The following is a 12,797-nucleotide window of genomic DNA, read 5'->3' on the forward strand; positions in this document are numbered from 1 at the left end:
TTTAATCACAAAGGGCACAATTAAATAAAAATCAAATGAAATAAAAATCCAATAAAGAAATGTCACTTGGCGAGCTGTGATAATGGCTCCTAGTGAATAATGCATTTCTTCTAAAGCCCTGGCGTCATTACTATCCAAGGGGATTGCCTCTGTGATAGCCCTGTATGCTATCTTCCCTGTTTTTGCTGTCCTGGAATTTTCTCCTGAGAGCTGGTGCCAGTGGCGATTTTGGAAGGTTTCTTATCTCTCAGAAAATCAAAAAGGGATAGTCAGTCTACATTGCTCTTCTTTGTTTCATTTGGGATGTTTAAGCAGAATATATGCTTTCCCCAGCTAGAGACTAAAACATTCTTAGCAGAGGCTCTATAATGCTTATAGATTGACAAGAATAGACTGAAGTCATACCAAGCAAAACGTCAATTAAAATGAAAGCAAGAAAGTAAGAACAACTCTCCAGTGAGCCCCTAAGGATTTACTTTAGTAGACGTTCCTTTTGCTAAAGTAATGTATCGACATTGTATACCTTATATAGTCTGTTTCTGCTACAGGATGTCTGAAGCCAGCACCTCGTGAAACTCTGACAGATAGCTGTGTGAGGGCCCAAGTCAGCTGGCATATTGGTTTATCTCTTATTTCCTGAACATGCCTCAGCAGCTAGTAACTGCAATTTGTTCCTGTGCCCTTCTCTCGTCTCTTCTCAGAGGATCAGTAGCCTCTTCCATCCCAAATGCTCCCGATTGTTCATTCCCGTTCGAAGGTGTCTTCTGGGACAAAGAGGAATGGGCAAGGGAAAATGCTTGTGGGAACTTCAGCTCCAGTTTTAATTTAATTACAAAGGTTCATTGCTGAGGTAGAGAAAGGCCCCGAAGGCACCGAGGGAGTACCACTCTTACAGGCTCGGTTATCGAACCATCAGTCATGATGGGATGGCCTTTCTGGGGATCTTATTAAAAATTCTGAGGGATTCAGTAAAAAAGCTTAAAGACGATCTCAGGTTTTAGAATACTATTAGTCGATGGCATTTACTGAGCACTTATTCTGTGTAGAGCACTGTTTAAGCACAGGGGGGAGTACCATAGAAATAGTAATAATAATAATAATGATGATGGTATTTGTCAAGCACTGTTCTAGTACATGTGATCCCTGCCCTCAAGGAGCATACACTCTACCGTGGGGCAGTGCGGGGGAGACAGACACTAAAAAAATATCCAAGGAGGAGGAAGCAGCAGAATTTCAAGATATGTATGTAAGTGTAATGGGACAGAGAGGGCAATGAGTACCCAAGTGCTTAGGTAACGCAGACATGCTAAAGGGGCAGTGAAAGGGGAAAGAGAGATGAGGGATTACTACCTAAATGAGGAGAACTGCCACTTTGAAAGTGTGAAGTGGATATGGAAAGTGCCTGTTCTGATCTAATGTAGCCCACTAGAAAATTACCAATGGCCAGTCCGTAACGTTTAAGTCTCAAGAGCCGCATCATCGCATCATCAAGCATTTTTGTCAAGACCAGAGGACAAAATATTACTGGATTGGACTAACTAACTGACTCAGGGTTCCGGTACTAGACCACCTGGAGAAAGGCTGTTACGGTCACTCTCCTTGACATCCGTCTTCCTGGGTTGGAACATGTCATCTCTATACATCGCTCACTTTCACTCTAGTAGCCCATAATAATTTATCCATACCCAACTTGAACTTATTGATATTTTCAGCCTTTATAACTTTCTGTGGCAACTACCGTCATAGGTTTATCACCTGCTGTGGAAAGAAATGTTTCCATTTGTTCTGAACCTTCCAACCTCAAACTTGCCCCTAATTCTGGTAGTGTACGATTTGGAAAATGACAATCCTGTGTTTTTCTTGTCCACATCTTGAATGATTCTGAAAACTTCAATCGTGTCCCCTCTCTACCTGCATCTTTCCAGCCTGAATATGCCAAACTTGTTTCAACTATCCCCATAAGGAAGGTACTCCTTTCCTCTAATACAGTGCTAAGCGCTGGGGAGAGTACACAGAAAGTGAAAAGTTCATGGCCCCTTGCCCTTCTAGAGACAGTCAATCAGCCAATCCATGGTATTTACTGAACGCTATGTGCTAATGCTGTATTTAGCGCTTGGGAGAGTATACGTCAACAGAAATAGTGGACATGTTCCCTGCCCATAGCAAACTTACTGTCTAGAGGGGGAGACTGACATTAATATAAATAAATAATTTATAACCTATAATTTAAAGAGGTTGCCAAAACCTCCCAGACATTCTAAAAGTTATGAAGGCCAGAGTTGCCCAGCTTCCTTGTCGTAAGAAGAGTGGGCAGTGTCCCCATGGTGGGTACGAGATGGGAAGGGGAACCACAGTAGTTGATCCTGTCCCCCTCCAGAAGTTCTGTTGGAGAGACCAAATGGCTCCACTGTTATCTATCTTCTGCTTATACCAGGTCTTTCTCTACAAAATTTAATATGCTTTATATATGGGTCAGATTGGAACTCGTGGCTAAGCTACCTCCCTGGCAAGTGGTGGGATTTGCAGAAAAAAATTCCAAACTCACATGTTTCATGAGGGCATACATGGAAGAAGCCAGGTTACCAATTAGAAAAGTGGTAATTTCTTACTATTAATTTTGTCATAATTCATGCAGTGTGGCTTAGTGTATAGAGCACAAACCTGGGAGTCAGAAAGACTGGCTTCACCACGTCTGCTGTGTGACCTTGGGCAAGTCACTTAACTTCTCCGGGCCTCAGTTACCTCGCCCGTAAATTGGGGATTAAGAGTGTGAGCCCCATGTAGCAGGGGGACTGTGTCCAACCTGATTAACTTGTATCGACCCCGACGCTTAGAACAGTGCTTGGCATAAAGTAAGCGCTTAAGAAGTATTATTATTGTTATTATGCAGATCAGCCTGAACTCCATTTTCTTGACATCATTAAGGTAATATTTTTGATTCCTATAAAATTGTGACCTCTAAGCTGCAGTCTGTCCTGGAGCCAGATATGCCAGCATTTGAGTTCCTAGAGGAGATTTCTGAGATGAGATCTCTGCTTGCACAGTGCAAACCCCATCGGGGTTGTTTGGCACCAGAAGCTAGTTTTTCACTGAGCAGGTCCTGATTAAACACTGTTAAAACTGATTAAAAATGAAGCAGCGTGGCCTAATGGCAAGGCAAGAGCATGGGTCTAAGAGTCAGAGGATCTGGGTTCTAATTCTGCCTCTGCCAACTTGTCTGCTGTGGGACCTTAGGTGAGTCACTTAACTTCTCTGTGCCTCAGTTTCCTCAACTGTAAAATGGGGATTCAGTACTTAGACTGTGAGCCCCACGTGGGACAGGGACTGTGTCTGGCTTGATTACCTTGTATCTACCTCAGCGCTGAGAACGGTGCTTGAAACATAGTAGAGGCTTAACAAATACCATTAAAAACAAACAAAAATTGGCTTTCCACACAGGCTTGGCAGTCAGGCGGCACTTCCTTCTTTAGTGCCACAGAATGCTCAGGTCAATTAACTCTTATGACTTGTTTTTCTAAATAGCACTGTAGGGACCTGAAAGAGTCCTCCCAGAATATCCTCCTTATGACCAGTCAGTCAGTCGTATTTATTGAGTGCTCACTGTGTGCAGAGCACTGTACTAAGTGTTGGGAAGAATATAATATAGCAATATGACCAGGAAGTTGTTTCTCCATGTGGCAGGAACTAGCCAGATCCTTCATGAATCCTCACGTTATTTTGGCAAGGAATAAGATTTCCTTGATGCCTTCTTTACAGATGATGAACCTATGGTACATATCTCAGCAACGCTAAGGAAAGAAAATGCGATTAGTTTGTATCTACCCCATCATTTAGAACAGCAATTGACACATAGTAAGAGCTTAACAAACACCATCATCATCAAAGAAAACAGATTCTCTAACTTCGGATTGGAGGCGCTAATTCTCTTAGAAAGCTTTTTATCTAATCGGATGCATTTCAATTTTTTGGCTAATGGTTATTATTCATCGCTGTAAAATATATTAGAGATCCCATTATTCTATGTTGACCATAAATACTGGTTCACACAGTTCGGTGCTTGATTGTTTAAGGTTGCCCAGATCCTTATTAGAAAACAATATGAATGGAGCAGAAGTGGAATTCTCTTTACTAAACTTGTCAGTTTATCTTCCCTCCGATTTTCCACCGTCTAGCATGGCACAAACCCAGTACATGTACAGTTTTAGACCCATTGTGTTCTGGAACTCAGAGAATGGATGTCCTTTGATATGAAAATATGAACATCTCAGGATGCTAGGAGAGTTTAACCCCATACTTCCCTATTTCCTACTTTTCTCTCACCCAGTGCTGAAAGTTAAAAAATTCCCAACAGGTCATTCAGTGGCCTCTGCCCCTCATCCTCAAATACCCCTCCAGACGCCTCTCCACACAACCTCGTAGTTCCCCTCCATCTCCACCGACCTCATTCCTCCTGCATCACCCTTATGGCCTGCTACCACCCTGGCCCACCTATCCCTAGACTTTTTCTTATATAGGATCTGATATCAGGCCAGTTTTGGATTACTTCCACCATAGCTCTGAGCCCTCACAGCCTAGAAGAGGAAGGTGTCTGAACTTGGGATGTTGGCCAGTGGTCAAGTTTTCAACAAACAATAAAATAGTTGGCCTACGTATCTCTCCCAATCTAAATCTGTGGTACCTTGGTGCCTGGCATGATGTGTTTGTATTGCATAGTTTTAAGATGGGAAGAGCCATCCATTCAAGGAGAAACAACATTTTAAACCTGGGGTTTAGCATTTGAAAATTGATCCTGAGCCAGATACTGCTGCCCAGATCATTGTGCTAAAGCATCATTCTGCACAATCATCTCCACTTTTCACAGACCTTCAGTGACTTTCCGTCTTCCTTTTAATCAAGTACAAACTTCTTACCACCACCATCTTACCATCTTTCTATCAGCGTTCTCCATCTTACAACTCAGCTCTCTCCATGCCCTATTCCCCAACTTTCACTCCTAATTCCCCCCCATCTCACTGTCTAACTGAGCCTGGCTCACTCAGCTCTCTAACCCCTTGCTCGTGCAGCTCCCTCAGCCCGGAACGATAACATCAGCAACAGCAGAGGAGGAGGAGGAGACGACAATATGGTGGGTACCATTTCTTTGCTTCTTCCTGTACTCCTCCTCCTCCCTCCTCTTCTCACTCCTCCCTTTCCTCTATTCTTTCTTTTTTTCTCCCTTCAACCTTCTTTACCTCCCCTGCTCTCCTGAAGTTCCACTCCAGTGCCCCCCTCCGTGTTCCTCCCCCAGCACCCTACCTCCATGTTGGTATGAAAAGTTGGTATCCCTAGATATTCAGAAAAATTCCCTTAACTCTCTGATCATAGCCTAGTGGAAAGAACCCAGGCCTTGGAGTTCAAGGACCTGAGTTCTAATCCCAGCTCTGCCACTTGTGTTCTATGTGTCCTTGGGCAAATCACTGAACTTTTTTGTGCCTCAGTTCCCTCATCAATAAAGTGGGGATTAGATACCTGTTCTTCCTGCTTAGACTGTGAGACCCATTTGTGTCAGGGACTGTGTCCAACCTAATTATCTTGTTTTTACCCCCAGCATTTAGTTTGGGATAGAGACACATAGCCTGTACATTTGGACAGTGGTTTAGCCTGAAGCTGTGCTCCTCTGGTCCAGAAGATGGAGTGGAGTTGCACCATGGAGCATTCTCTTTGGCTGTTCCCTGCATCTACCCCAGTGCTTAGAACAGTGCTCAGCACATAGTAAGCGCTTAACAAATACCAACATTATTATTAGTATTATTTATTAACCACGAATAGTATTGATCGAGCATGGCACTAAATGCTGGGAAAGAATAAACAGGTGGGAATTAGTCACCATCCCTGTCCTCAGGGAGCCCACTGTCCAAGTTGAAGTGGGGAGAAGGGATTGGAGACTGACACATCAGGAGCGATGAAACAGTAAAGCACAGTACAGGCAAATGTGCAAAGTTCCAAGTCTCGGTGGGGAGGAAGGAGTCTGAGAGTGCGCAGGAGCAGCTTTCCAAGCACTTAGTACAGTTCTCTGCACAAAGTAAGCACTTAATAAATATGACAATGAAGGAATGAATGAAGATAAAGCTGGAAGTAATCTGGCCGTGTTCACCATATTCTGATGGGGATCCTGTGGGAGATGGAGTGGATTGGTTGTCCATAACCCGAAGCCTTTCCTGTACACAGACTCCTTTTTCAATGCCCAGTAGGCATCTGCTCCCAGAAATCCTGCCTATAAGCTCCTTGTTTCATAGCCAATCAGCATTCTGCTCTCACTAATTCCTTTGTTAAATCTAGCTGACTTCCTCTTTTTCATTATCATTTTCATGAGACCTAGCTGGGTAGGAGTAGAATGTGGGAGTTTGGTAGAATCAAAAGACTTTCTTTCCCCTCCTCAGCGGGACAGGCATGTTCCTCGGGGTCTAAGGATAGATAGAACCCAACTTCATGTATTTTCAACTTATAACCAAATTATCGATCTTAGCATGATGTAACACATCATATATTTTATTAATCCCAATGAGGATTTATTAATCATCAAGCTCTCAATTAAGTGTAAAATTGTTAGACTCATCAAACAATATTTTCCACCTCAAAATTTCTGCAATTTTCAATATCGGATTTTAAATGGGCTATTTTAGAGATCTAAAACCTCCAAGATAGATCCAAAAAAATGTATCCATCCCAAAGATATTTCTATAAGTGAATTGCTGTAAATGGAGTTCAGTGTTAACCAGAACCTTATAAATAAATAATGAAGTCTAATCTTCCATTATTATAACCATTGTTTAAAAATGCATGTCTGTCAGGGTAGTGTAATGACTTTGTAGTACTTAGGTAAACTTTTTTTGTAATAGTTCTCTCCTATCACTTCATTACTTCCTCATTAGATTTGTTTCCTCTAGTGCTTGTAGATCTCCTGCAAACCAATCGGGAAAAATCTAGCTGTACCATTTTTTATCATCCCTGAAGCTACCATCACTGTATACCTGTTTTATGACTCTAACATATCATGTTCTTGAATTCATAGGAAATTGTGACAGGCTAGGATGCTTCTGCAGTCTTTACCACAAAGAAACTAAATCCATGCCAAGAAGAAAACCAACTCTATAACTCTCTTTTTAGGTTTTTAGCACTGAAGGGGAGCCTACAAGATTCCTAAATATTCTTCTCCAGCACTGATCTCTCTCCTTCTGGGCAATCTGGTATTTCCTGCTGCCTTCAGGACACGTTTACTTGGATGTCCCGCTGACGCTTCAAATTTAGCGTGTCCAAAACAGAACTCCTCATCTTCTCACTAAAACCCTGTCCTGCCCTTGACTTTCCCATCACTGTAGACAACACCTCCCTATTTCGCAAGCCCCAGGCTGAACTCTCTCATTCAACCCACTTCATTCATTCAGAAGTATTTATTGAGCATTTACTGTGTGCAGTGTACCATAATAAGCGCTCGGGAGACTAGAGTGCAACAACAGACACATTCGCTGCCCGCGACGAGCTCACAGTCCAGAGGGGGAGACAGTAATATACATGAATAAATAAATAAATTACAGATATATACATATACGTTGTGGGAATGGGAGGGAAGATGCATGAAGGGAGCAAGTCAGGGTGACGCAGAAGGGAGTGGGAGAAGAGGAGGGGAGGGCTTAGATAGGGAAGGCTGTTTGGAGGGGAAATGCCTTCAATAAGGCTTTGAAGTGAGGAAGAGCAATTATCTGTCTGATATGAGGAGAGAGGACGTTCCAGGCCAGAGGTAGGAGATGGGCGAGAGGTCAGCGGCGAGATAGACGAGATCGAGGTACGGTGAGAAGGTTAGCATTAGAGGAACGAAGTGGGCGGGCTGGGTTGTAGTAAGAGAGTAGCAAGGTGAGGTAGGAGGGGGCGAGGTGATTGAATGCTTTAAAGCCAATGGCAGGGAGTTTTTGTTCAATGCGGAGGTGGATGGGCAACCACTGGACTTTCCTGAGGAGTGGGGAAACATGGTCTGAACGTTTTTGAAAGAAAATGACCTGGGCAGCAGAGTATGGACTTGCATTAATGTGGTAGCAGTTTGGATGGAGAGGAAGGGCCAGATTTTAGCAATGTTGTGAAGGGAGAACTGATAGGATAGAGTGAAGGCTTGAATATGTGAGTTGAATGAGAGAGAGGAATCAAGGATAATGCAAAGGTTACCGGCTTGAAGGAGGATGCTGGTGCCGTCAACAGTGATGGGAAAGTGAGCAGGAGGACAGGGTTTGGGTGGGAAGTTAAGTTCAGTTTTAGCCATATTAAGTTTGAGGTGACAGAAGGACATCCAAGTAGAGATGTCTTGAAGGCAGGAGGAAACCCACATATTCGATCTGTCACCAAATCCTGTCGGTTCAACCTTCACAACGTTGCTAAAATCCACCCTGTCCTCTCCATCCCAACCACTACTACGCTGACCCAAACTTTTATCCATCCCACCTTGATTACTGCATCAGCCTCCCGCTGACCAACCTGCTCCTGTCCTTACTTCACTCTGCTCCCTGGATCATTTTTCAGTTCATATCTCCTCACTCCTTAAAACCCTGCGACAATTGCCCATCTCCTCTGCATGAAACAGAAACCTCTCATCATTGACTTTAAAGGAACTTGCCCTCCCCTATCTTCCCTCACTGATCTCCTACTATACTCCTACCAGCATGCTTCTCTTCTCCAGAGCCAACCTAATCCACCGTACCTCTACCTCATCTGTCTTGCTCCTGACCCCTTATCCACGTCCACCCTTTGGCCTGGAACTCCGTCTCCATTCACATATGACTGACCACGACTCTTCCCCACCTCCAAAGTCCTATTAACATCACATTTCCTCCGAGACCTTCCCCATCTAAGACCCCATTTCCCTTATTCCTTTTCCCTTTTGTATAATCTATGCACTTGGATCTGTACCTTTTAAGCACTTGATATTCACCCCACCTTCAGCCCCAGAACACTTACATATCCAATAACTTATTTTAATGTCCATCTCACTCTCTAGATTGTAAGCTCTTGGTGGGCAGGGAATGTGTCTACCAACTCTGTTGTCATATACTCTCCACCCAGTAAGCACTCAGTAAATACCATCGATTGGTAAAGAATGTTTACAGTTGTCTGGTACAGGACCTGAAGGACCTGGAAGATTATGGCTTTCATTTGTTTCATTGAGGAGCAGCTTGGATTAGTAGAAAGAGTACAGGCCTGGAAATCAGAGGATGTGGATTGTAATCCAGCTCCTCCACTTGCCTGCTGGGTGACTTTGGGCAAGTCACTTAACTTCTCTGTGCCTCAGTTTCCTCATCTGCAAAATGGAGGTGCAGTGCCCATTCTCCCTCCTACTTAGGCTGTGAGTCCCATCTGGGACAGGGACTGTGTCCAACCGGATTAATTTGTATCTACCCCAGCTTTTAGAGCAGTGTTTGCCACCTAGTAAGTGCTTAATGAATGCCATTAACCCCCCCCACCCCGGTTTATTTGGGGTAATTTCTATGCAGAAACCAAAGGCCTATTTTGTTCTTGTATATGTATTTTGCTGCATCTAAATTGCTTCCTTTGATGACCGATGTTAACCTGAAATGAATTAAAAACTGGTAAAGATCACTACTCACTAGCATTTGTGTGAGCAGAGTGAGAAAGACACTCAGTCTTTGGGGACTATTACTGTAAGTTGAAGCAAAGAAGTGAAAAAGAAACTTCTCTGAGTTTCCAGCAAGCAGCTCTCTGGAAGTAGGACTGACTAGCTGGATCCTAGATGGTTTCCACATCTCTGGGTTGGGAACCTCGTGATTTCAGAGGAGAATTACTGGCGCTCCCTTCATTGAACAGCAGCGTGGCCTAGTGGATAGAGCACAGGCCTGGGAGTCAGAAGGACCTGGGTTCTGGTCCCGGCTCTGCCCCTTATCTGCTGCATGATCTTGGGCCAGTCATTTAACTCTTTTTGTGCCTCATCTGTAAAATGGAGATTAAGATTGTGAGCTTGATGGGGGACAGTGACTGTTTCCAACCTGATTAATTTGTATCTGCCCCAGTGCTTAGTACAGTGCCTGGTACATAGTAAGCGCTTAACAAATATCATAAACAATGACAACAAAAAAATGTGAGGCCCTGGAAAACAACGCTTACCTCGTCGATGAGAAACCAAAAGAATTTAATGCCCTGGGAACACCTCTGGGCATCTGTCCTCTCTTTCAAGTGGCTTCTGTGGTTATTTTGGTTAAAAAAAAAAGGGTGGGAAGGACCCCTGAAATGTCAAAGTTAATCATTAGTTTGAGAGACTATTTCATTAGGGCTTGGTACATATTTGGGCTTTTAAAATTCTACTGTCCTTTCAACTGCAATATCCAATTGCAGATCATAAACAAAGCTATATGTTCTCTGTAGCTGCAAAGAAAGTTATGTCTTGTTGAAGCTTATGGCAAAATAACTCCTTTTTATGATGATGATGGTGATGACGGTGATGATGGCATTTGTTAAGCGCTTACTATGTGCAAAGCACTGTTCTAAGCGTGGGGGAGGATACAAAGTGATCAGGTTGTCCCATGTGGGGCTCACAGTCATAATCCCCATTTTCCAGATGAGGTAACTGAGGCACAGAGAAGTTAAGTGACTTGCCCAAACTCACACAGTTGGCAAGTGGCGGAGCCGGGATTTAAACGCATAACCTCTGACTCCCAAGCCCGGGCTCTTTCTACTGAGCCACGCTGCTTCCCTATGGTATTTATTGTGGTATTTGTTAAGCGCTTACTATGTTCCAGGGACTGCACTAAGTGCTGGGATAGATACAAGCTAAGTAGGTTGGACACACTTCATGTCCCACATGGGGCTCACAGTCTCCATTTTACAGATGAGGCAACCGAGGCATAGCGAAGATAAATGAGTTGTCCAAGGTCACACAGCAGACAAATGGCAGAGCCAGGATTAGAACCCAGGTCCTTCTGACTCCCAGGCCAATGTTGTATCCACTAGGCCATGCTGCTTCAATCTTGCAAGCTTCCTCATCTTGCAAACATTGGACTGGCTTTAGGTCCTGGGCAATGTTTCATCGTTTTAGCAGATCTGGATGTAAATCTGGTTGCTACTGAAGGCTGTCTCTGATTCAGAGCTGGTCAGTAAGGATTTCTGTAGGTCTGGATGTTGACCTGTATCCAGATCTATCGACTCTGCTTTACTTCAACTTCCAGGGCAACCACAGGCCCAGTTCCCTCTACTTTTTGACCCAGGTTAGTATACATCATTAAAGGTGGGTTGAGTTTAGCATTCTGAGAGAGCTTTGTGTGTGAGTGTACAAGATTAAGGGAGACCTAATTAATGAATAGATCATGGATTCCACCTTCTTAAGAGCATTAGCATGACTACTTAGCCAGCTAGCAAAGGGAAAAATGGTTCCCGGGCCCTTTGGACGCACTTCATTTAGATTGTAAGCTCCTTGTGGGAAGGGTTCATGTCTACAAATCCTGTTATACTTTCCCATGTGTTTACTATAGTGTTCTGCACACAGTAGGTGCTCAGAAAATGCTATCGATGGGTAGGGATGGAAATCAATAAGTTTGAGCCTGTACCGGAATAAGAGCAGGCTAAGTTTGCTGTTCCCCTCTCAGGGTTGCACCTGGAGAGTTTCCAGTACTCTATCAGTCTCGACTACGGGAGGGAGAGTCAAGCAGAGGCATATCCATTCCATTCCTAGCTTGGGCAGTGGCCAGCGAGAGGAAGGCAATCTGCTACAAGTCAGAACTCACCCATGCCGGGCAGCAGTGGCATGGGAGGGAGTCAAGGGCGTAGTCTCAAGTTTACTGTGAGGAAAGAGGCACTGGTAAACCTCTTCTGGATTTTTACCAAGAAAATGCTATGGATACACTATGAGAACGATTGCAGATGGAGAGTGGGGTATTCTGGGAGAGGTGTGTCCATGGTGTCACTGTGGGTCCATGGTCGACTCCATGGCATATGTCAAGGCAAGTGTGCCATTATAAATGCCTCCTGAGTGGGCATTATAATTGCCCAGGAGTCCAAATGGTCTGCAGCTCCGGTCACTCATTCATTCATTCATTCAATAGTATTTATTGAGCACTTACTATGTGCAGAGCACTGTACTAAGCGCTTGGAATGTACAAATCGGTAGCAGATAGAGACAGTCCCTGCCCTTTGACGGGCTTACAGTCTAATCGGGGGAATCTTACAGTCTAATACAGCCACGTCACCACCTCCTAACTTGAATCTCATTCCTACCCAACACAAAGTATTCCAAAGAATTCCTGAAATGCCAGTAGCTAGGGAATAGCCAGGGTCCTCCTGCTTTCATTCAGAGTCCAAGGGATTCCACTTTTAAAAGGGGTTGGTCCTCTTCACCTCCAGCCACATTCCCCTCTGTGTTTTCTCCATGAAAAGTCCCTTGAATATGCAAAACATCTTTCTGTGGGGATATGGGGTCAAGTGGGCAGATGCTCCTTAATGCTCTTTTTCTAGTTGAAAATCCTGCTAAATAGGTCTTCATCTTTAATATTTATGTAGTGCCCAGTAGCTCTAGGGAAGGAATTGTTCTAGCTTAGCCCCCTCCCCCTACCCAGCTCCAGTTGGCTGTACCAGTGGAAATACCAGCTGCTGCTAAAAAGGGTAGGATCTCTATTCTAGAAAACACACGATTTATATTTTTCCCCCTTGTATGCTTCTTCCCTGCATAATGAGGAAAAGCTAATTAACATGAGATGGCAACTGAACTACAATGTCTGCCAGTTCCCTGGTGCTGAGACCTCTTTAGCATTCTCTCTGCTTCCATCTAC

General features: G+C 43.9%; 1 protein-coding gene and 1 non-coding gene across 2 annotated transcripts in view; both read left to right on the forward strand.

The window, feature by feature from the left end:
• The window catches only part of WWOX (WW domain containing oxidoreductase), a 1,106,560-nt gene that overhangs the window by 936,550 nt on the left and 157,213 nt on the right, over window positions 1-12,797 (forward strand). The gene's annotated exons all lie outside the window — the stretch shown is intronic.
• On the forward strand, window positions 11,609-11,746 carry LOC114807542. Its single transcript, XR_003755601.1, has one exon. It is a non-coding gene; the product is annotated as a small nucleolar RNA SNORA7 (small nucleolar RNA).

Source organism: Ornithorhynchus anatinus, chromosome X2 (genome assembly GCF_004115215.2).
Source record: "Ornithorhynchus anatinus isolate Pmale09 chromosome X2, mOrnAna1.pri.v4, whole genome shotgun sequence".
Lineage (NCBI taxonomy): Eukaryota > Metazoa > Chordata > Mammalia > Monotremata > Ornithorhynchidae > Ornithorhynchus > Ornithorhynchus anatinus.